We start from the raw sequence: 22,038 nt of genomic DNA, 5'->3' as shown, positions 1-22,038 counted from the left end.
CGTTTCTTCGTCTCAGTCCGAGGAGGCTGGGCGGCAGAAGAAGAGACGGTGGTGAGAGCCCCAGGAGAGAAGCTGCAGTGGCCAGTTGGCCCTCAAGCCAGAAGGCCTGGCAGAGAAAAGAGGGTTTCTAGAAGGAGTGGAAGTAGATGTCAGCTGGCCAAGAGCTAGCCTGAAGTACAGGTGGATTAGGTGGCTGGGGCTCATTGTGTGTCTCGTTGTGCCTACTGGTCCAGGCCTGAAATACACTGCCTGTCGCTTGGTCTCCTGGGTAGCAGGCTCTTAAGGGAACAGCAAAGGGCCTGACACACATCCTTGGGCTGTGTTTGGGGAACAGATTATTGTTCATTGCCATTCTGTACATCCTGACTTGCGATAAAAGCAGATCCGCGTATAGATGGGTTGCAACTGAGCCAGTTGTAGCACACGGGAGGTGGAGAGGGCAGAGAGATGGGCTGCTTCCTGGGTAGGTCAGGGCAGGCTTCTTGGAAGAGGTGACATCTGGGAGTCCAGCCTGTATCCATTGACACGGTGGGAGGTTCTCTTCCACGAGCACTCAGGGTCACTCGTGGCTTGGCGAGGCGCATGGACAGCAGAGCTGGGTAACTGCAGTACTCACAGAGATGATGGGGTGCTGGGGGGAAATGGTGCAGTGGGGAGTTGCTCGCTGCCATGTCCTGAGGGCCACTGCATCCCTGGCCTGACCTCTAGGCCCTTGCCCATCTGTAAAGTGGGGGCAGTAATAGTTCCTGCCTCGTGGAGCTTTGCTCAGGTTTAAATAGGATAGTGTATGGCAAGGACGTCCAACAGCAGTAAAAACTTAATATAGTTGTTATCGTGGCCACTGTTACTACAGATCCTCTGCAGACTGCTTTTTAGGGCTTTTCATGCATAAACTCGATGATGCAGAAGCCATTAGGTAAATATTTCGAAAGAAAATTGCAGCCCTCCCCCAGCTCCCACTTGTTGTTACAAATGATCCGTAAGGATTTCCAGAAACAGTTCAGTGACACAGAAAAGTGTCCACAAGCCCCCCATCCTCAAACCTGGAAGTGACAGATGTCAAAGAACCTACTCCCACCAGGTCCCAAGGTGTTTGACCTTTCCAGCTGTCAGCTGGCAACCTGGGAGCTTCCAAGAAAGACTGAAACGGGGGTTCCCATTTAGCGATCTTGTCCAGGTGCCCCTGGCCCCCTTCCTCGCTTGCTGGCTTCTTGACTTCTTGGGAAATGCGTCTTCCAGTCTCCAAGATGGGGGAATGTGCGTCCTTAATAGGAGCGATGAGAACGTTAAATCAGGTAATGTAATTGCATAACGATCTGTGCTGATCAGCTGTCTGTGAACAGGGGCTCCCCTCTGGTTCCGCCAGTGCTGTTTGTCTGTCACGCCTGTCCGTGGAGGGCGACCTCCCACGCCTGCCTCAGAGCTGCCTTCAGGTGCTGGTGGCCGTGCCTTGGTCCTTCGGCATCTCTGGGAAAGCTCTCTGCTTCCCTGGCTCACACCTCTAAGAGGCAGCAGCCACTGGAGGGGCTCTGGGCGCCCAGCCACACACAGCCTGTGGACCACCAGCTGCTTCTCCGAGTGGCGTGGTGCCCGCAGCGGGGAGCAGCTGCCTTTCCAGCTGTCTAATTGCTCCCCAGATGCACTTGAGTGCCGGCATAACCAGTCTTACTCCTTCACCCCGGCCATCTTTCTCAGGACCTGGACTCTCAGCTGGGAAAGAGGGGTGGAGGAGGGTTTGTGTGTTGGGTTTGAGGAATTTTCAGACCCAGATGGAAAGCTGGTGGTAGCGGGGTCTCTGAGTCCTGTCTCTGGGTCTGGCGATGCCAAAGAAACGGCCATGTGTTCATTCAGCTGGGGCCCTCTAACCCTGCCACGTGCTGGACATGTCGTGGGATGAGCGATGGAGAGATGGCGGGACACAGTCATTTGGGCCCTAAGCCCTTGGTGACTGAGCACTTGCCTAGAAGTACTCGTTGATTGTTTTATTCATCTTTCATTCACTTATTCCTTTTTTAAAAATAAATGTTCATTGGTTGGTTATTATAGGCCACACTCCTCTTGGAATTTGAGCTGATAGTGAACAAAGCAGATTTCCAGACCTTGTCCTTATGGAGTTACATTCTAGTTGGGGGAAACACCCAGTTATCAAGAAATAGGATAAAAAAGGTATGTCAGAACATGATAATTGCTATGGAAGAAAAGTAACAGTAGAGCAGACTAAGGGGGCCGGGGAGTGTGGAAGAGTCTGGTGTTAAACAGGGAGGATGAGCTTCATTGGGAAGGTGGTATTTGAGCCCCGCCTTGAAGGAGGGAGCAGTAGCCATCAGGTGGGAGAATGTTTGAGGCGGAAGGGGTGGCCTGGTAACAGCCTAGGGTGTGAGTGTGCCCGGCATGCCCGGGGGCCGTGAGAGGTGACTAGGAGGAGGTGAAGGCACAGAACCTTCCAGTGGGTCAGATCCTGCAGGGCCTTATGTGCTGCTGTGAGGAGGTTATAGTTTTTCTCTGTGTGGAATGGGGAGCCACCTGGAGAGTTGAGAGAGCATTGTCATCTGACTTAAGTTTTTGAGGGTCACTTTGGCTGCTGAGGGGACTAGAGTGCAGGGGAGCAAGGAGGAGTCCAGGTGGGAGGCGATGGCCGAGAGCTCGGTGGGCAGTCAAAGTGGTAAGAAGTGGCTGGGCATTGACAACAAACCTAAAAAGGTTTCTTTCTTTTTCTTTTCTTTTCTCTTCTCTTTTCTTTCTTTCTTTCTTTTTTAAGATTTTATTTATTTATTTGACAGAGAGGGTCACTGTGAGGGAGGAAACACATGCAGGGGGAGTGAGAAAGGGAGAAGCAGGCTCTCTGCTGAGCAGGGAGCCCGATGCAGGGCTCGATCCCAGGACCCCGATCATGGCCTGAGCTGAAGGCAGACGCATAGTGACTGAGCCCCCCAGGCGTGCCCTAAAAGGATTTCTTGGAAGTTGGGCTGTGACGTGTGCGTGAGAACAGCAGAGGATGGCTGCAAGGATTTGGGCCTGAGCAGTCAGAAGCATGGATGCCATTGCCGTTCACCAGGATGGGGATGGCTGTGGGCAGGGCAGGCTCTGTGGGGGCCAGAGAGGCGTTCTGGTGCAGAGGTGCTGAATTGGAGATAGCAGGACAGGCTAGAGGAGACAGGAAGGAGACCTGTCTATCCTGGGTTGCAAATACAGACATGGAAGGTGTGCTTGAAGCCCCAGGAGTGGAGGAGGTGCCTGGGAGACTGAATGCAGACGGGCGGGACCAGGCCTGGGGCCTCCCACATTCGGAGCTTACAGGAAGGAGGAGGAGGGACCAGCAGAGGTGATGGAGAGGGGAGTGCCTGGGGGGGAAGAGGGACCCCGAGAGAGTGGGGGGTCGTGGAAGCCCAGGGAAGAACACGCTCGAAGGTGGAGACTGAACAGCAGTGTCAGACGCTGCTGACGGGTCCGACGAGATGGGAATAATCCAGCGGACTGGAAAAATGCCGTGGCCTTTGGAATAATCTAGTGGCAGCCGGTGGTGACATTGACAAGAGCCGGTCAGTCGAGCAGATGGGGGAAAGCCTGGTGGGAGAGCGTTGAAGAGAGGAACTGGGAAAAGCTAGTGCAGGCAGCTCTCCAGAGGAGGCTGGCCACGGACGGGAGAAAGGAGTGGGGGCAGTGAGGGCAGGGATGAGGCACGAGAACTTTGTTTTAGTTCTCACCACAGCCAGGGTGGAGCCCAGTGCGGGGCTCGATCTCACGACCCTGAGATCAAGACGTCAGCTGAGATCAAGAGTCGGGTGCTCAATGGTCAGAGTCACCCCGGCATCCTGAGAATTGTTTTTTTTTTCTTTAAAATAGGACAGTCAGCACTCACCCCACTGTTGTGTATTCACTCCACCTGCCGTGCCGCTGTCTGACTTAGAGTGGGGAGCAGGACCCGCTTCCTGAGTATGTGGGCTTGACATCCACTGGAGTTGATGGTGGAGGAGGCAGGTGTGACCCTTGACCTCTGCATGTGTGCGTGACGACCTGCCGTCTGGTCTGCTGGGTTGGGCTTCTGCTCACTGAGCCAGAGCACTTCCCTTCCCGCCCAGCCTTGAATTCCTCCTCTGTCTTTCCAGTCCTCTTAGTTTCCTCTTGCCACGGTAACAAAAGGTCAGGACCTTGGTGGTTTAAAACCATGCAAATGTATTAGTTCACACTTCTGGAGGTCAGAAATTTGACACCGTCTTTCTGGAGTAAAGTTGACGTTTTGGCAAGCTCTAGGGAGAACCCATTTCCTTGCTCATTGAGATGTTGCAACAATCACTTCCGAGTGCTTGTAGGACCGAGGTCCCCGTTGCTTTGCTGGCCGTGAGTGGGGGCACCCCTAGCTCCGCGGCTGTCTTCCAGGTCCTGCACACGGCCCCTGCCAGACCAGCAGCGGCCCACCGACTGCTTGTCACACTCGCAGTCTGGCTTCCTTCTGTTGCACCTCCGCTGTCTTCCAGCCAGAGAAAGTTCTCCTCTTCTGAGGGTGTCTGTGATGAGAGGGGCCCACTCAGGTCATCCAAGATAGTCTCCTCACTTGAAGGTCTGTAAGGTGCTGTGCTGGGTAATGCGTTCACTGGGGCTGGGGATTCACCTCCCATTTCCACAAGGAGGTCTTGTGTGTTCCACAGTACACACCAAAGATAAGCAGTGGCTTCTGGTCTCGCTGCCATGAGCCTGGCTCAGGCCACCACCAGCCGTTGCTGGAATGTTGTAATAGCTCCCGAAGAGAGGGTCTCCTCTCTTCCAGTTGTCTTCTTTTACCATCCGTAATTCACATGGCAATCAGAGTGACTTAAAAATAAGCAAACAGATCGTGTTATAGGACCCCCCTGCTTGGAATCCTCCACTGGCTTTGACTGCTCATGAGAAGATGATGGGAAATTCTTCTTATGGCCCCAGCGGGCCCTGTGGGATCCAGCCGACACCCGCCTTCTGTGCTTCTGTCACTGCGCTCCTTATTGATCATGCTTCCACCACACTGGCCTCTTTCTGTCCTACTTCCCGTGCACAGCATTCACCATTCCTTTGCCAGAATATTCTCCCCTGTACTAGTTCCCAACTGATCTTGTCTCCTCCGAGGGGCCTAATCTCCCCTTGTCTAAAGAGCCCTTCCCCCAAGACACTGCCTTCTGGTTATTTGGTTGTGCCTCACAGTTGTTACCGTTGGAAAAATAGCTCCTTTAATTGCTCATTGGCCACAAACCAGATGTTAGTTCCTGGAAGGCAGTAGCCTGCGTGTCCTGCTTCCCATGGGGTCGAAGGCTCTGACCCACGGCCACCACTCGGTATGCATGTACTGTGTGAAAACATGTGGTTGCAGCGTTAGAATTCTAGAACACCTTTGGAGAGTGAGTTGTGTCTCTAAAAGAAAAAAACGCTTTCTTCTACTTGACTCGCAACACTTCTACTCAACAACACTTCTAACGCCGAACGTGCACGGACTTTCTCTCTTCCAACCGATCCCCAAATTTGGGGTCCTACAGTGTCCTACAGTGCAGTTCAGTTCTGATAGACTGGAGTTCGTGCGGACAGCACAGCCCAAGGGCACAGTCCCAGCAGATGGCCTCCATTTCAGACACCGGTCTCCAGCCCTAGGTCTCTCTGCCTGTGCTTCTGACCAGCCGGCCCTGGTTTGGAGTTCTACCACCCCTGCCTCGGGTTCAGCAGTTTGCTCGTAGGATGACTCCTAGGACTCAGGGAAATGTTTATTTACATTTACTGGTTTCATTATAAAAAATATTACGAAGACTACAGTGAACGGCCAGATGAAGAAGTACACGAAGTGAGGTTTGCTCAGCTCCTGAGCACAAGGGCTTCTGTCCCTGTGAAGTTGGGGCACACCCCCTTGCTGGTACGTGGACATGTTCACCAACCCTGAAGCTCTCCGAACCCAGTAGGCTAGGGATTTTTGTGGATAGTTGATTGCATAGGCTTGATGGAGCATGAACTCTGTTTCCACCCCCTCTCCCCTCTACCATGGATAGTGGGTGGGACTGAAGATTTCAAGCTTCTAAGCGTAGCTTGGGCCTTTTGGTGGCCTGCCCCCATCCTGCAGCCCACCAAGTATCACCTCATGAAAACAAAAGGTATTTCTGTCAGGAAATTCCAAGGGAGCTCTGTGTCAGAAACTAGGGTCTAAGACCAGGGTGTGTGTGTGTGTGTATTTTATATTTCTTATTATACAATTTATCTGTCTTTCCACCTTAGTAGCTAAGAGGAAGAACTACTCTTTATCTGCCCATGTTGCGTGGGACTTATAATAGTTGGGGAGTTAGTTCATGCATCCGGCATCTCCTCAGAGGTGCCAAGTGTGGAGAGTGGTAATTTTTTCTTTTTAATCTAATATACAATCAGACACCCTTGGGGACTTCTAATCTGCCTTGGGAAATTTCCTTGACTCTCGGGAAGGGGGGGGACTTCATTCTTATGTCGTTATGTGCATGTAATAGTCAAGTACAAAGAGACAACGTAAGCAGACCAGAAACATCCCGTCAGTACAGAGAGGTGGATTCAGCCCTCCGGCTTGGAATGTTCCAGTTCCTTTCCCAGGTTCCTCCTCCTCTCCCTTCTGTCCTCTGCTTCCCCCAAATCTTCCTTGCTTTGGCTTCTTAGATGTAATAAAGATTTTCTGGGAAGTTGTCAGGGTTGCAGAACATCTCTGTGGGCCTTTAGAAATAGCCTCCTGGTTTGTCATATATTATCATGTTGCTCCAAATATGTCAACGTCTGTTTCTCACGTGGGAAGGAACCACACTCAGCTTCCAGGTGTCCAAGGACTTGTTCAGAGCACAGAGCGATCACAGCTGGGCCACCGGGTCCTTCTGCCCCATCTGAGTGGAGGCGGCGTGGATTCCCTCCCATCTTGGGTCGGGTTGGTGGGGTCACTGGCGGGCATGGCGCCCTCTCTCCTTCTGCATGCCTTCAGCTAGAACAGGCCTGAATTAAGCTGCCTGTGGGGAGGGCCGTGGTGCTCTGGCTTCCTTCCCCCAGCAGCCGTGCTGAGAGCTGACTGAAGGCCCCCTGCCCAGTGAGCTTCATGGAGCCCTGGAGAGCTGGGTTAAGGGGGCGAGCCCTGGAAGGTCACGTGTGGCCCCGCAGGGTAAGCACTTGGATGTGCTTGTTCTCCTGTGTCCTAGTTAGCGCCTATAGGACATTCTCTCATGGCTTAAGGCATTGGTTGTCAGACTTAGCATGTGCTTTGAAATCCCCTGAGTATGTATTAAAATGCAGCTTTCTAACCTTCCCCTCAGACCTGTTGAATTAATTCTGGGAATGGAGCCTTGGACCTTGCGTTTTAATGCTTTCCACTCCCCTCCCATCCCTATCCAGGTGATTCAGAGGAGGGTGGCCCATGGTCCACCCTTAGAGTGGAGCCAGTCTAATGGACCTGCCTGTGGGGTCACGACGATGTCCGTGAGCAAGCACATCTCCCACCTCCCTCCGGGGGTTACAGTCTCTCCTGCCCCTGCTGCGCTTGCCTCTGTCCCACGTGGACCTTTGCTCTTCCCCACGAGCATCCACTTGCCTTGTTCTTTTGTCCCCTTTGGAGGCAGCCTCCATGTTGAGCCTTTTCCTGGGCTTTCTGTGTGGCCCCTTTGTTCTTTTCATGGTGACTTGACCTCATGGCATTCTTTAGAATTCATAAGGGACGTGAGCTGTCAGCAGGATTTCTCTTCTCAACCAACCAGTCATGTCCCCCTGCTCCCCCCGCCTCCAGCTCCAGTCTCAAAACATCAGCCATGACCTTGAGTCTTAGGGATAAGGATTTTTCTTTCGTGCTTGTATTCTGGGCGTCCCTGTTTCAGCCTTGACATTGTTCCGTTGTGGGTGCTTGGAGCAGAGACAGATTTTGAGCTTTCAACATAAATTGTGTGAGCTTTAAAAAAAATCTCCCCTTGACAAAATTCTCTTCCTTAAATCTTCTGTTATTACGGGCTTCTGTTGACCCGCTTTGTGCTTCGGCTCCAGGCGTGGGTGTCCTTGGACCCTGCTTGAGGTGCCTGCTGGCATTACCTGTGGGCTGGATAGGTCACTGCTAAGAGCCTGGCCTTAGGTGCCTCATCTTGGGGATGTGGGTCTGTCCTGCAGCTCGCCAGCCTGGCGGCTCGAGGACCTGGCTCACTGAGCACGTACACTTCAGCTCTCTGGCGTCTCGGTCCTCTGGCTTGCCTGCCTTGGCCTTTCTTGGCCAGGTGCCCAGCCGCAGTGGCTGTGGGGTGGGGTGAGCTTGGGTTTGCCATCTGCTCCAGCCCCCGCCTCTGTTTCCGTCATGCGTCCTCTGGATTTTGTGGGCTACAGAAGGAACGGTAGAGCTGAAACTGACACGGGGTCTCCTCAGTTTCACCCACCCGGACACCGAGGCCCAGGGCAGTGAGGTGGCAGTTCAGGTCACAGAACACTCTGGCAATCCGGGGGAAGGGGGTGCAGAACCCTTTTTTAGGTATGACAGCGTCAGCCGTGCTTACCCTTTGACCCAGCAGCTCTGGTCCCAGGAGTTCGTAGAAAAATCTCTACACATGCCCAAAGACAGGCACCAGGCTGTGGATTGTGCCCTTACTGGACGTGGGGTCTGTCCCAGAGACTGGTGGAAGCGAGGGTTTTAGTGGCCTCTGGTGTTGCGGTGAGGAGGAAGGAAGCCGATCTGCCTGTGCCGGTGGGTGTGGTCACCCAGGCTGGCTGTGGGGTGACAGGTGGCTCTGCAGCGACTGCCATTAGGGTGCAGGGGTGCCTATGTATGCATGTACCTGGGTGCGTAGTGTGGGGACAACAGTGAGGAAATGGGCATTGGGGGTGGGGTGGTGAGGGTGCGGCTGTGGCGGGGGGTGCAGGACCCTCGCGGTGCCCTCTGCTTGGGCACTGGAATTTTTCTTTTGACCTAGAATTGATGTCACATACAGTTTGCCTGTCTCATGGGCACGACATACTTGCAGTATATTCACCAAGACGTGCGACCATCACTACTCTGAAACTCTGGAACGTGTTCTTTACCCTGAAAAGAAATCCTGAACCCATTAACGGCCACTTCCCACCCATGGCAGCTACGGAACTACTTTCTGGTCTGTGCATTTGCCAGTTCTGGACATCGGATGTGCCCACCCCTGCCCCTGCCGCCAATATCAGAAAGCAGGGTGCTCCGGGGAGCTTTCTGTAAGCGGAAGCGGTGTCGGTGCAGAGCTTGCCCTGCCTTCTAGAAGTTTGTGTCGTGCCCATTGGCATTCACAGCAGACCCGCATTTGTACAGCAACAGCTTTTTTTTTTTTTTTTTTTTAAAAGGGAAGACCTGTGGATTTCTTCTACTTAGCAAAAACAGGTAGTAATTTAAGTCTCTTGTGGAAGCGAAGTGACATAATGGAAACTTGGGGAAAGCGGAGGTACCTGTGAACAGAAACGTCCTGTATGTGGCCTCTGGCCTTTGATGTTTTCACTTAGTGCAGTGTTCCCAAGGTTTACCCTTGCGGTGACATGTATCAGTACTTTAATTCCTTAAAAAAATTTTTTTTTATTTTTAATTGTGGTAAAATATAACAAATTGACCTTAAAGCATCTTGAAATGTACAAATGGGTGGTATTAAATACTTTGAATTGTGTCACCTCCCTCACGGTGCCTCTGCAGACTGTATCCTCCCAGAGTAGAACTCTGTAATGCCCCACTCTTCCTCCTCCAGTCCCTGGAGACCACCTTTCCTCTTTCTGGCTCGATGAGTTTGACTGCTGCAGGCACCTCATGTAAGTACACCCCTATAGCATTTGTCTTTTTGGACTGCGGCTGGCCTCTTGCCCCGAGGTCAGTGCCCCCAGGGTCATTCATGCTGTAGAGTGTTAGGCTTAACTTCCTTCTTACAGTGGATGTGTAGATGGTATTTTGCTCATCCATTCGTCCATCGGCGGACACCTGGGTTGCTTCCACATTTGGGCTCTTGTGAATAAGGCTGCGGTAAACATACGAGTCCTCTTGGGTTGCACTTTTGAAAACAACACACTTGTGCTCATGTGTCTTGAATTTATAAGGAAATGGGAAGTAGAAAATCCGTGGTCACATCTAGAATGTAAATGTTTCTGGCTTCTGAGTGTCTCTGCTGGTATGGGGCACTGGCATGAGGGGAAAAAACCATCCTAGGGAATAGCATCCTTAATTTGTCTGAAGCTTCCTCAGGCCTTCCCTCTGGAATCAGGAATCCTGTCAGTCTCTGCCAGGCCAGAGTGATGGGGCCGCAGGGAGAGGGGCTGGAGTTCCTGGGGGGTGGTGTGATGTGGGGATTAAGACTGTCCTTCCCCTGTTTGCAGATGGGGAAGGAGGATGAAAGATGTTAACGCTTGTGCCGCGCTTACAGTCGTGCGGGGCCCTCCGTAGGCATCCCTGACGATTACACCTGCTGTGAAGTTACTGGTGTGTCTGCCCTTCTTGCATAGTTGGCCGTCCACGAGTAGAGAGTGGGAGTGGGTGTCTCCACTCCTTTGAGAGAATATAAACTGTCTAGAAATACAGTGGCTTAGCCTATGACCTGCTGGCTGGGTTGGGATTTATTCCTTCCATGTTCCTGTTTCTTAATTGGCTGAGGTCTAGTGCATCTATCACAGGGGTGTGAAACTACAAAAACAGATTTTTTTCCCCCTGCAATGGACATGTGTTACTTTTGCAATTTGAGAAAACAAAGTTATTGGAGAAACGGAGAGAAAACACGGAACAAGGCCTAGGAGCCATGCTAAACGTGCCTTGTCAGTTAGACAGCTTCTCCAGTAAGAGTGGCCAATGTTGGCTGACGGAAAGTCTTGGTAAGTTGGTACGTTCAGACTCAAAGACATGTTGGCCAGCCAGGCAGGAAGTATTGAGAATCTGACTTGTGCCCCATCTGATTTTGAACATTTCGTGAGTTGAGAGAAACAAGATGGAAACTTGAAGGAGCTTCTAGTCTAGGTAGACAGACAAGACACACACCCTGGCCACATCCAGAGCCTGCTTTGGGCAGCAGACCCCCGCTGGCTGCTTTACCCGTTTCCTTGGATCCTCCCATGGTACCCTGCAGGGTGGATGTGATGATCCCGTTTACCGACCAGAAGGCCGGACTTCGGTCAGCTAAGTTCCTTGCAGGAAGTGGCCAGGTTGGGGTCGGAAACCAGCTGTATCCAACCACAGCTTCTGGGCCATTTGCTCTGTTATGTCTCTCTTAACTGTACTGGTGTGTTTCCTTTCCTAAGTGCGCAAGATGGAATGGCTTAGGATATGACACTAAGTCCTAGGATTGAGGCAGTTCAAAGAAATTGTCCACATGGGCTTTTGAAATTCCAGGAGTCCCTGCTAAAGACCGGGTTGTGCAGTGATTACCCAAGGATGTTTCAATCCCCATGAATCCAGGGATGTTTCAGTTCCCATGAATCCAAGGATATTTCAATCCCCATGAATCCAGGGTTTACAGGTAACCCATTTCTGCCTCTGAGGTATGTAGCCATGCTGTTTTAGGAACAAATTGCCGAAGTCACACGTGATTGTTTGAAATAAGATGATTTAAAGTCTTAGAATGAAAGACTGATTGCTCTCTACTGCCCCTACAGCCCAGGTTTCCAAGGTCGAAAGGTTGGGTGTGCGCTTTGTCCTTGCTCGGACAACCAGGGATGCACCTCGGTGGGGTCCTTCCGAGCTGTTCCTTCTGCCCTCTCTTCTACCAAAACAGAACCACGCGTATTTCTGTGACTCAGTTAATGCTTGAACCTCAACACATTTGCATTTTTTAAAATGAGCAATTTTAGGGGCACCTGGGTGGCTCAGTGGGTTAAAGCCTCTGCCTTCGGCTCAGGTCATGATCCCAGGGTCCTGGGATCGAGCCCCGCATCGGGCTCTCTGCTCAGTGGGGAGCCTGCTTCCCTTCCTCTCTCTGGCTGCCTCTGTGCCTACCTGTGATCTCTGTCTGTCAAATAAACAAATAAAATCTTTAAAAATAAATAAATAAAATGAGCAATTTTAAAAGCTCTGGAGCCTTCCATGTCACCTTGTCTCATTGCTGACAAGCTGACTCTCGATGAACCTCCACAGAGGACGGTCTGGCCCAAAGCTCTGTTGAGCCAGCACTCACACAACTTAGATCAGGGCGAGAACTCATTGTGTCTGGCCTGCCTAGCTGTGTGTTTCACTCCAGCAGAAGTGGTTTCCACTGTCAAACTGCTTTTCACTTAAGGGGAGGAAACACAACTCTCATGTTTCTGTTCGAGCCTCTGCTGGACTCCACCACGTGAGCAGGTGAAAATGTGCTTGGCGAAGGGTGTGAAGACAGTTCTGGTTCCTGCCGCTGTCGTCCCCAGCTGTCCCCGTGCGTGTGATATATATTTAGATGATCTCTCGGAAAAGAGCCACGGTGTCTGAACAGGTGAGCATCTTTCTCTGGAAAGACCTATGCGAGATGGGAGCTTCTGATGAAGACCTTTCTGCCTTGAAAGAAAAGGCACCCTATTTTTAAAGCTTAGAGTGAGAATATAAAACACTTGAACCTTTTCTCTTGCTGAATCTTTGCAGGAGGTACCCTCCCCATTTTACAGAGGAAGAGACGGAGACTCAAAAATGAACTCCTAAGTCTAAGGTCTAATTCTCCTTGGTGGCAGAGTCAAGATTTGAACCTAGGGCTGCCCTGTGTGTCTGCCCACTCTTCTGATCACACATAATTCCTCGTCTGATACTAGAAATAATATCCCTCTCAGTCCTTTGGCTCCTGGTCCTTATGTTGAGGGTACAGAGGACTCTGTCCTCTTTTGATAGATCTTGTTGGCATGGCCATCCCATACGAGGCCGTTCTTTGAGTAACATTCTCTTGGCTTGAGTATCACCACACAAGCCCCTTGACTCTTTTTTTTTTTTTCTTTCTTTTTTTTTTTTTTTTTTAAACCAGTGAATCCTGTCTGTGAGGTGGGTGGATTTTTATCAAGTGTTTGAAGAATTTGGTTTCGAGTTTCTGGAGAGCTGGAAATTTACAGTATTCTTACACCATGAGGCAACCAACAGTGTCGGGGGGGTGTGGTTACATGTAAGATAGTAGGTCTCCTTGCGAGTTTTGGCACAGGGTCTTGGAATTCTGACATCCGTGGGAATTGGTGCCGCCTCAGTGAGGCGGCCCTGGGGGGGAGGGAGGCAGGTGGTGAGTGGGGAACGCTGTGGGAGCTTGACACCAGGGAGACTTTGGTCTGTATAACTGGGTCCATCATTTACAGTGTTTATAAAAAAATAAAAGGCAAGAAAGAAACCCACCCAAACCTCTCTTTTCTCATCTCTGAAATGGAATTTGGTGCAGTGGTGTTTTGAGCCTTAAATGGCTCTCCCTTCTCTGGGAGGCGGGGTGTCATTAGGGCTCAGTTCTCAGGAGCCCGTTTGGCTCCTGATTGCTGCCCCACAGGTGTTCTGTGCTGCAGCCTGTGACTGTGACCGCACTGTAGAGCCGGCCCCCACTCCCGTACGGAGCAGCCATTCCTTCTCAGTGCACCATTGCCCATCTGTCTGATGCCACCTTCTTCCCCAAGGACTGTGTCCCGGAATCTCGTGAGAGACTCTATATTAGATAAAGGTTTTTTTTTTTTTTTTTTTTTTTTTTTTTTTTTTTTTTTAAAAGCTTTTGGGGACTTTCTCCCCCCAAGAGTGAAAGTAGCTGAACAGCAGCTGTGGTCATCGGTTGCCCCATCGCTGGAAAACCATAACATGTTGAGTGCCGAAGGGAGCCAGCCCGCCATGGAAGCTCCCTGAGAGATTCCAGAAGCTTGCTGTCCAGGCGGCATCAGTGTGGTGATGCTGGAGTGGGGTGGGGGCTGGTGGCAGTGCCCCGTCTCCTGTCTGTGTCGCAGCCCTGGGGCAGGGAGAGGAGCACTGTCTCCCCCTCCCCCCCACCCCGGCCACCATCTGGCCTGAGTTCTTAGCTTTTGGACCCCCTGAATTCCTGCCGGACCAAGATCTGAGCAGGGAAGCGAGGGATTCTCCATTACTCAGCCGCTGATGGACAGGGCGCTGTTCTGATTCTGTCACTTGATAGCTGTCTGCCCTTGAGCAACTCATGAAACCCCCTGGGAAGTCAGTTTTGGGGGCTGTCACTCTGTCCTTCGCATGTGTATTGTGAGGACAGAAAATACTGTAGTGGAGCTTGAGTCGCGTGCCGGGCTGGTAAGCACCGTGCTTAGCCGGTGAGTACCCCCCGTCCAGCCTCTTACTCCCGGCCACACTGGGCCGCATGTTCGCCTGTCGGGTGGCTCATCCCACGGCTCATGGGGGTTGGCCTGTTACTATTTTACAACAGGAGGAGACTCTGCTTCCAAAGGATGGGTGATCTCACCCAGTCCTGCGGTTTCGTCATCTCTGCCCCAGTGACTGCTAACTTGATATCCCCAACTCCCATCTCCTTGGAACTCCAGGCTCCCATGCTACTGTGTTCTGGCTGCTTTTTCTCAGACGATTGTGTCAAACCTCACTTGTCTGAAAACCAGACTCACTCCCTCCTCCCTGTCACACCGCCCCTTCCCCAGCTCAGTACAATGGTAGCTGTGCTCTTTGAGGTTCCCGAGACCAAAATTATTGGCGTTAGTGTGACTCCTGTCTTCACCCTAATCCCACATCAAATACATTAGCATCTTCTACACATCTGGGGAGTGCTCTAGCTGGAGGTTGTCTGCTAACTGCACTCCTTGCAAAGAACGGGAAGTTCTTCGGTGAAGGGAGACCTGAGCCATGCCCCCTGCCCCCAGCCACTACACCTGCCCTCTCAGCTTCCCTGCTTACGCCTTCGTGTGACTGGTAGAATGATTTTTCAGAAAAGGTCTGGTCATCCTGCCTTTTGTTCTGAACCTTTCAGGGGCTTCCTGTTTTGCTCAGAATAAAATATCCCAGCCTTCCACCCCCTGCCACCTTCTCGGTGGGCCTCACTCCCTCTTCTCTCTTGTATCCATTGTCCTTCAGCCTTGCTGCTTCCTGGCTGTTTCTGGAGCACCCCAGGGCCTCTGTACTTGCTCTTCCCAGGAATGCAATCCTTCAGGGCTTGCATGGCTCTCACCGCCACTTTATTCTGGTCTCGGCTCAGATGACATCTCCTTTGTGAAGCTTTCCTTGCATTAATTAGCACTCACGCACCCCCAGTGCTCATGCTTTCACTGCCCCTGTTAGCACTTCTCACAGGCTGCTCGATTAGATAGTTACTTCTTTATTTTCTGAGGCTCCACTCAAGGGTGAGCTTCATATTGGCATTCACGGTTTCCCTGCTTAGTACATCCCTCTCTGTGGTGCCTAGTGCCTGGTGTTGAACGAATCTTCAGTTGCTAGTTGTTGCATGAATAAATACAAGACCCGTTCAAGGTCATTCACGGGGGAGCGATGCAGCCAGACTTGGCACTGGGTCTGATTGCAGAGCCCACGCTGCCTTCTCGAGCTTGCTCTCCCCTTGCCACAGCCGGCACATGGAACGTTCTGGATGCTGTTATTATGAAGAGTGTTTCCTTGGCTGGAACAACTGTGGATCCCTGCTGTCTGGTAGTGATCATTGTCACTGCACCCGGGAGGGACCTTTCTTCTTTAGAACCTTTGGGTGTCCCAGATTTCCTCTCCCGCCAGACCGGGTCTGCCGTTCCAGGACCTGGCATACTGCCTTGTGTCCATCAGGACGTTCAAGGGAGCCGTCTCGGAACTCAGAGTGGTTCTTCATCTTCTTTAGCCACCAGAGTCTCTCTCACACTGTTTGCATCTGGGGTCGTGCTAAGCTTGTTGAAATTGAAAGCAAAACAGTAACTTTATCATACTGTTTGCCATGCTGCTCTCCATGGTCTTTGAAGTTTTGCTTAAACTAATTTAGGCAGAAAACCCCATGTGTTCTCTGGTGCCTGCTTGTGAGACCAGCACAGTGGCTGCTGCTTTCAGATGACTTATCACAGACACCCCCAAACAGTAATGGCAGGCTGCAAGGAGGTGAAAAACTGTGTCATGCTCGCTAAGTTTAAATGACCTGCTAACGCAGCTGACAAACCCACAGCTTTTCTGGAACACGAAAAATAGTTCTGATTGAAAGTCAGTGTTTCTGTGCTCCCACCAAACACAGTTTCAGTGTCTGTTTGTATTTAAAAAGAGAAGGCCTCCTGGTTGGGCCAAATTTCCCATTTGGAGTCTAAGCTACACAAAGGCCATAGACCTCTTCCCCTCCGGCCCGGGCTTGAGACAGCCAGATGGAGTCATGGACGGAGGCCGCAGTGAGATGGTGCCTTTGAAGATTCATGGTGAATTCTCCCGTGCTGGGTCCCCTGAAGGGCTGTCGCCGTTGAGTCTCCGTGAGCTCCCGCTGTCCGTGGACGCCGCTCTCAGGTTTTGTGCAGCACGTTAAACGTGGCTCTTCCTTTCACGTTTGGGCCCGTCTCTGCACTTGGGCTTTTTCAGTACAGTTTCAGTTCCTTATCCGAAATGGAAATACCCAGCCCCGTAGATGGAAGCTTCTGTCTTGTTGGGTCCTGCCTGCTGCCCTTGGCTCGTGGGCCTTGACCAGGGAAGGCTATGGAGGTGCAGATGCCGGCTGGTAACTCCGATCATGGGCCGGAAATGTCAGCGATGGGACTGTAGGCCGAACACTGCCCTGCGGACCGGTTTTCAAGCCTTGCGTTCTTGAACTCAGGAGCAGCTGTAGCTGATAGGAATACGGAACCGTGTTTTCCTCTTGGGCGAGTCAGTCGGCGTTCTCTGCATTTCAGACCAGTAGATCACTCACAGGAGACGTACGTCTTTAAAACCCCCTTCATCGCCTTCAGTTGGATCCATCACAAGTGTTTGTGTTGGCTGTGGAGACTGGACTTTCCGAATTCAACCACAGCTGACCCTCGCCCCGCGGAGGGGTTGGTTGGGGGATGTGCACAAAGTGTGGGATGGGGGTGTAACGTGCTGTTTTTGGCTCTCAAACAACTTGATGTCACTTGGGCTTTGACTGCGTTGCCTTCCTTGAACACTCAGATGTTCCACTGTTCCCACGACAGGTGAAATCTTTCTGGCTGAAAAATGAACAGTTGAGACGTGGTACTTGTAACATTTCAACAAATGAGATGACTGGCCTCTTGCCTCACCACGTGCTCGTCTTGCCCGTGGAGAGGTGGAAGGTGTCTGACTAATTAAATGGCTCCTTTCAGTTTCCTAATAACCCTTACGCCATGGAGATAGTTCGGCCAAGTGCACCTCTGTGTTGTCCTTTTCACAAATGTCATCCGTGTGGAACTGTTCCGCCCTCCTTGCAACTCCAGGGCCTAACTCGGGGTCCCATGCACAGTGCTCTCTGGGGAAGTACCCGTTGAATGATTAAAGGTACTGTGTTGTTAATCTTCTGCCGTGTCACAAATGACCCCCAAATTCAGCTGCTTGAAACCACAAACCACAAACACGGACTGACTTCCATTTGTGAGGGGGAGGAACCCCGGGGGGGCTCGGCTGCGTGCTCTGACTCTGGGTCCCTGCCAGAGCTGTGCTCTCAAGGCTTGATGGGGGAGGGTCCGTGACCACTTGGGGGGCTGCCGGCAGACCCCAGACTGCGGGTGGATACATCGTGGGTCTCTCCGTAAGGCTGCTCCCGAGATGGCAACTGGCTTTGCTCACAGAGTGGGTGCGGGCACCAAGACAGAGGCTTGTAAACTTGATCTTAGAAGCGACAACTCATTTGCGGTGAGTGAGTCCAGCCCGTGCTCACAGGTGGAGACCAGGAGGGAGGGATCACTGGGAGCCGTCTGAGAGGCTGCCTTCCAGGGGGGGAAGCCTGGTACAGCTGGGGTTCGTTACTTAGCATTTTATACATGGGATGGAAGTTTCTGGCCTGCTTGTTAAAGCTGTGCGAACCGAACCCGGGCAACAGGAGGTCACATAGTTGGAGGCGAAGTTCGGCCGGTTAGTTTCCAAGAGACCTTTTATAAATTCATGACTGTCCAGGGTCTGTCCCCTCGTCTTGAAGGTTAAAAAACTTCCTCACGCATCTGCCTCCTTCGGCGCGGGACACTGTGGCCTGCTCTTAGATGCGCCTCCAGAGGGCCTGCTATCTGAGGGGCGAGGGCCCGCGGCTGCGTTTCATACCGCGAGCGGTGCAGACGTGAAGCAGGTTAGATGGCCGGGTCTTGCCGATCAGCAGGATCTCCTGGTGGAGAAAGGCAGGCTCGCTCAGGCACAGATTGGGTCAGTGGGGCCGCACCGGCCGGCAGGCCCTGCTGTGCACACATCTGTCATGCCTTAGATGTGTTCTAGCGCCGAGCTTCGCGAGTCCGCCTCACACAGCTTCGTGCTGGGGTGTCCGCCCTGCCTTGGCGGGCACTGCTGCTGTCCGGCCGAACTTTTCTAAGCGCAGCCTCCTGTCAGATTCTGTTTTCCTCCTTAGAATCCGATGCGGTGTTCTGTTGTCGAAATCCAGCGCTGGCACGTAGCCTTCCCGTGGAAGACCTGGCGCTCCTGGCCGCCACACCTCTGCCGTGTCCCTCACCCCCCAAGCAGCTGCTTCCAGCCTTGGAACGGGTTGTTCTGGGAGCTCTCTCGACGTCTCTGAACAGTATTGTCTGCTGCTGCTTGTTCTTTGCTCAGCTGGACGTGTTCGCCATCGATTTCTCGCTGTGGAACGTGAAGGATCGCTTTTCCGTCCCTCCAACGCCCAGCACAGACGCACCATCTTTTTGGTTTGATTCCTGGGCCATGAATACATTGCTAGGACTTGGAAAATGCCCTCCAGCTGAGCTGGGAGGTGTGTGATCACCATTTTCACACAACTTTTAAGTTTCTTTTGAGTTAATATTTGAAAAAAACATTTTGGTTCATGTTGTGTGAACTTATTAGTAACCCAAATGCAGGTGCTCTCTCACGGAAATCTCTGTTAAAAACGGGGGACCCGACCGTTCGATCCTGAGACCATCTCTCCTGCGGTCCTAGGACCACTGTGGCTGGAGGAGGCCTGGCTGCTCCACGGGCCAGTTCCTCCTGTTCGTGGCTCCTGCTGCCGCTCCTTTGTTTAGAGAAAGTTCATGGTCCCTGCAGTCCCCCCTTCTGGAGTGCACGATCTGCACAAGGTTGTGCCGCCCTCACCTCTCTCCAAATCCACTGTGTTCTGTCACCCCAAGCAGCCCTATCCCCATGAGCGCCCCATCTCTCCCCCTTCCCGGTTCCTGGAAACCAATGCGTGTTGTTGACATTGCATACGAATGCGGTCCTGCTGTCTGTGGCCTCTTGCGGCTGTTGTGGCGTCTTCTCCTTTGCAGGATGCTTTCTGGGCGCAGCCGCATTGTGGCGGGGAGCTGTGCTTCAGTCCTTCTATGGCCGAGTTCTAGTCCATTGTAGGGACAGACCGCAGCGTGCTGATCTGCCCGTCACCTGTGATGGCCGTGTGGGTTGTGTCCACTTTTTGGTTGTTATTAACAATCTTCTCACTTTTGTGTTGTATCCTCTGTTTACTAGAACATTTGTTTTTTCTTAGATTTCTTCTGTTTTGTTTGGGGGGCAGGTGAAGATTTTGGAAAGTTTGCACATTTGAGGAGTTTTCACCTTCTTAGCACCGGGCTTGGCTTGGTACAGAATTCGAGGTCAGAAATACTTCCCCTCCAGATGTTGACAGGATCACTTCGTTGCTTTTTAGCTTATGGTGGTGGTGCTCAGAGACCCCGTGTCCTTTCTGATTGTCCTTTGTGAAAGGGCTCCTCCATGTGCCCCTTGTCACTCGTGTTCAGACACTCCCCTGCGAGGCCTGAGCGTGGCTCCCATACTGCGCCATGCGCTCGGCGAGCTCCTCTGTCTCCACACGCCTGTCTCCTTCTGGGGCATTTTCTTGAATTACGTTTCTGATTTCCTTGTTTGTGAACTCCCTGCCTCCCTCATTTCTTGGGTTCTTCTGAAATGATAACTCTCCATTTACCTTTTTTTGTTTTCCGTCTTGTTATCCTTTGGCTCTCTTCTCTGGAAATTTTCTAACCTTCTCTCCTTTGTATCCGGTGTTCCATTTCCTCTATCACAGTTTTGCTTTGCAGAAGAGTTTTTTTTTTTTTCTTTACCCTCTCTGTGTGTCCTTCTTTTTTTCTTTTAAATGCCTCTCTGTACCTTTTTCAACTATACCATCTTCTCGCTCTGGGATTATTACCCATAGTTTGCTTTTCAAGTGTTCTTTTTCCCTAACTTGGGTCTTTTTCTTAGAACTTGTTTTCCTCTGTCTGTTGATTCTGGTCCCCATTTTCCATCTCAAGAGCTCATCGCAGCTGTGAGGTGCTTTCCGGCCAGCCACTCAGAGGTAGGCGTGGGACACTAAGAAGCTGATGGCAGGCTGTGCTCAGCTCCTGGTGGGGCGAGCCGAGCCGGCTCTGCCATTTCACTGGAGAGCCCCCATGGGTACCTTTGGGCCTTTTTCTTCAGCCTCTTACATTCCCAGGACCACGTTTTTCACTCCCTGCTTAGAGGTAGGTGTGTGCTGACGGACGGCTGCTCTGGGCATTGGCGAAGCATGCAAGTTCAGCAGTCTTGTTGCCTCTGTTTCCCGTCGGGTACCCAGACCTTCAGCTCGGTCCGGTGCTCCAGGTTTACATTTTCCGGAGAACAAACCCCTTGTTTCCTGCAGATTTCTTCTTAAACAGACTTTGTATCTCTTCACTTTGAGCTCCATGTGTACCCCCACATCTAGAAGTGTCTTGTATTAGCTGTTTATCTGCCGTTTGCAAGTTGTCGCGTGCTAATCAGGCTGACTCTTGCTGCGGCCCCACTGGAGCCGAGAAGGAAGCTTTCGCAGGCCTGTCACGCGCCTTTTACCAGTGATCCACCTGCTTCTCAGCGTCTAGAATTTTGTTGTCTCGTTTCCTCTCTCATTCTTGTTTTTCTCAAGGGTGATGCTACGAGAATTTTAAAAATGGGTATTTTAATGGGACTCTGAGAGGACGTGAAGGTAAATTAATGTATCCAGTCTGTCAGCTCTAATGGGAGAAGCTCTTGAAATTTTCTCTTCATACCTATTTCGGGTTGTGGAAGGTTCCTGGGTCACAGTCCGCAGCCGTGTCTGCAGCCGTTGGGACTGCTGGGGTGGGAGCGTCTTCAGGTTGGTTCTAGTGCGTTGAATGTCGTCATTCAGGGCCGTGCTGCTTCTGGGGTTCGAGCTCGCTGTGACCTGATGGAGGCTTAGGGGAGGGGGCTGACGGCAGAGCTGCAGGACCCCCGTTTCTGCTCAGCCTTGGCCCACTTGCCCATTCTCCTCGGGCTCTCAAATCCCCGTTGCGGGAGGGCTGGCCTTCATGACCATCTACTCACGCTCTGGGGTGCATCCGGGACTTGGCTCTCCCGGAACACACAGGGAATGGAATCTGCTTAGTTGATGCTTGTTTTGGGACTGGGGGCTAATCCCTCTTCCTGATACATGCCATTGGGGGACTTCCTTCCTGCCTGTGTTCCCCTGATTTTCTTGAAATTCGCCTGCTCATTCCCGGTCCTAACTTCCTGCTCTTCCCCACGAAGTGAGCATTTATGGATGTGTCCCTGAAAGGAGGAACAACCACCCACTGGTGTCTACTGTGCTAATAACTCCCGCATTGATCTGGGAGCCAGCCTCTTGTTAGGATGTCCTTGTGTTGTCATTATGCATTGATTTTAGAGTTTCTCCCGAAGCTGCCTAGCTTCCGCTCAAAGTACGGTTTATAAATGGCAGTTCTTAGCGGCTCTATCCGTACTCTGACCCCCTCTGCCATTGACGTCTGCTGTGGACAGACGATGCTGCGCTGGGGAACTTTCTCATTAGAGAGAAAGAAATTGAACCACTGCAAAAGATGGAAGCGTCGGCTCTTCTGTTAATGTGTTGTCTGTTTTGCCCTGGAACGGGAAGTAGTAACAAGATTATTCCCCAGACTCATGTGCATCTGTCTCTGTGACCGTCCTTCCATTTGCAAATACAGTTTATTATTCACTTCATTGTACTCGGGTGAAAATGTTGCAGAATTGAAGTCATTAGTAGCCGTGATCTCTGGGCCAACACCCCCCGCTCTCCCCTGCCCTAAAAAGAGCTTTCTCATCGGAGAAGCCGTTTGGCAAGAAGAAAAAAA

General features: G+C 51.8%; 1 protein-coding gene across 2 annotated transcripts in view; it reads left to right on the top strand.

Moving 5' to 3' along the window:
* Positions 1 to 22,038, top strand: part of SNX29 (sorting nexin 29) — a 476,114-nt gene that overhangs the window by 222,998 nt on the left and 231,078 nt on the right. The gene's annotated exons all lie outside the window — the stretch shown is intronic.

Source organism: Martes martes (assembly GCF_963455335.1).
Source record: "Martes martes genome assembly, chromosome: 18".
In the NCBI taxonomy this organism is placed as follows: domain Eukaryota; kingdom Metazoa; phylum Chordata; class Mammalia; order Carnivora; family Mustelidae; genus Martes; species Martes martes.
Note: the sequence above shows the minus strand (reverse complement) of the source record. Positions and strands in the feature narration are given on the sequence as shown.